Below are 2,709 nucleotides of genomic sequence, written 5' to 3' on the forward strand. Positions count from 1 at the left end.
GCGAGACTGCCGCCTCATCCCCACAGTATAATCCACCATCGGCAGGCACTGCCTAGGCTAGCAGCAGTGGTAGTGACTACTTATTGGAAGCACTACCTTGCTGATCACAGGCAGACAGGCAGAGAAAACACCTCCCCTTCCAGTCTGGACTGCAATAGCAGAGAGATGGATTCCAATGGGAATCCACTCCCCTGCTATAACGGCAGCCCTATCTGACTAATACAGCCCCTAGCCTAGCAGCAGCTCCGGGATGAAGCCATGCCCCAGATTTAGGCCACGCCCACACCTGCCTTAAGCCCCGTCTCCCGATGACATCAGCTTTCAATCACTGGGATGGCAAGGGCAGACCCCCCCAGCCAGACAGGTATGGGGCCATTACTGATTAGGTGCAATGAATGCTAATTAGGGGGGGTCATTGGCTCACCTGTGTTGATTGTTGGCTAGAGATCCGTGTGCTAGTAACACTTGTCTTTTTGGAGTTTTAGGTTTTGTAACCATGTGATATTCTACTTAAAGAAAAAAAAATAGGTAACACTAGATGGGCATCATGTATTACATGTATTAGAACACGAGGTTTATGTTCCGACTCTTCAATAGATCGCCATCTGCTATACATATTATGTATGGACCTAATAATCATTCTCTACCTTTTTTGGGCAAAGATCAAGTGTAGGACTGTATCTGTTCTGATCAAGTTTAATATCTGATACGACCCCTATCTGGGAGCCATATATTAAATGTTTTTTTAGAATACAAGTTTACAGATCATTAGGTGGCATGCTACGTACCACATACAGTGCTCAGGGTCAGCCCCACAGGGCATAGGTAGGGATTCCTTCCCTATCATGCCCTGCTACCAGCTCCTAAAGGAGAATCACCATGTCACTAACTAAAGGCGGGTATCCACTACCCGATTAAACAGAGCGAGTTCAATCTCTCATTAATCGGGCACAAATCGAGCATGCAATTGTCGGAAACAACCAGTGATGCATGCTCCCATTGGTAGTTTCCGACTTAAATCATTGTCCGGACATGCCGGTAAATCTGCGGATAACGACAGAATGACCATACTCGGGGATGAGGGAGGGAGCCTGCACTGAATGACTAATCGTTCAGTGTAGGCACTGCCGGGGATGGGGAACATCGGTACGATTACAATGTCTGTCCCTAGTCGGCATGTGTATACGCGCCTTAATGCTGGCCATACACTAGCGTGGTTTCGGGCCGATTGCCTGATTTTTGATGCTCCGTATGATGAATTGTGTGGAAATCGTGTAGCATTTAGGTAGGATACGATCTAATGCTCCCGCAGCTCTTATAACATCGTATGATCAGATGTGCAGCCCGTCATAGCCATCGTGATCGTATGCAGATCGTGCCGTGTATTTGCGCATGCGATGCATCGTGCTTCTGACCGTCCGGGCAGCATCATTTGCTTAAAAAAAAGACTGATGCACACGCAGGTGAGGGAGATCCGTGATGCACACGCAGGTGAGGAAGATCCGTGATGCACACGCAGGTGAGGGAGATCCGTGATGCACACGCAGGTGTGGGAGATCCGTGATGCACACGCAGGTGAGGGAGATCCGTGATGCACACGCAGGTGAGGGAGATCCGTGATGCACACGCAGGTGAGGGAGATCCGTGATGCACACGCAGGTGAGGGAGATCCGTGATGCACACGCAGGTGAGGGAGATCCGTGATGCACACGCAGGTGAGGGAGATCCGTGATGCACACGCAGGTGAGGGAGATCCGTGATGCACACGCAGGTGAGGGAGATCCGTGATGCACACGCAGGTGAGGGAGATCCGTGATGCACACGCAGGTGAGGGAGATCCGTGATGCACACGCAGGTGAGGGAGATCCGTGATGCAGGCTTCTGTCTTTAATAAAATAAGCACAGGTGCAGGGATGGTTCAGTGAGAGTGGCATGCCCCCCCCTGCCCCCAAAGAGCCACCCGCCCCGGGCTTACTGTCACTCAGTACTAGCTATACTGCCCATGTTCTCAAGTATGGTAACAAATCAGTGTATGGGGCACAATGTAGCAATATAATCTAAGTACAATCAGCTTGTGCATGGCTGATGCTATAATTATGAGTCCTGTCTGTGCTTAGATTATAGTGATACATTGTGCCCTATACACTATACACTATTTTGTTACCATACTTGAGAACATAGAGCCAATGTTATTGTCTGTAACCTGATTACATTGAGCGACAAACATACTGACCGAGTGAGGCTACAGAGTAAGATCTCCTGATTACCGTGCCAGCCGGCTATACGGCGTGTGCACACAGACTTGCCAGCAGGCTATACGGCGTATGGACACAGACTTGCCAGCCGGCTATACGGCGTGTGGACACAGACTTGCCAGCCGGCTATATTGCGTGTGGACACAGACTTGCCAGCCGGCTATACGGCGTGTGGACACAGACTTGCCAGCCGGCTATATTGCGTGTGGACACAGACTTGCCAGCCGGCTATACGGCGTATGGACACAGACTTGCCAGCCGGCTATATGGTGTGTGGACACAGACTTGCCAGCTGGCTATATGGCTATACGGCGTATGGACACAGACTTGCCAGCAGGCTATACGGCGTGTGCACACAGACTTGCCAGCAGGCTATACGGCGTGTGCACACAGACTTGCCAGCCGGCTATACGGCGTATGGACACAGACTTGCCAGCCGGCTATACGGCGTGTG

The 2,709-nt window shown here is 50.8% G+C and overlaps 1 non-coding gene across 1 annotated transcript; it reads left to right on the forward strand.

Moving 5' to 3' along the window:
• Positions 1–634: 634 nt before the first annotated feature.
• On the forward strand, positions 635–816 carry LOC148439475 (U2 spliceosomal RNA). Its single transcript, XR_015876210.1, has one exon. It is a non-coding gene; the product is annotated as a U2 spliceosomal RNA (small nuclear RNA).
• Positions 817–2,709: the final 1,893 nt, after the last annotated feature.

The sequence above is a fragment of the Taudactylus pleione genome, unplaced genomic scaffold (genome assembly GCF_031769625.1).
Source record: "Taudactylus pleione unplaced genomic scaffold, aTauple2 ptg001758l, whole genome shotgun sequence".
In the NCBI taxonomy this organism is placed as follows: Eukaryota; Metazoa; Chordata; class Amphibia; order Anura; family Myobatrachidae; genus Taudactylus; species Taudactylus pleione.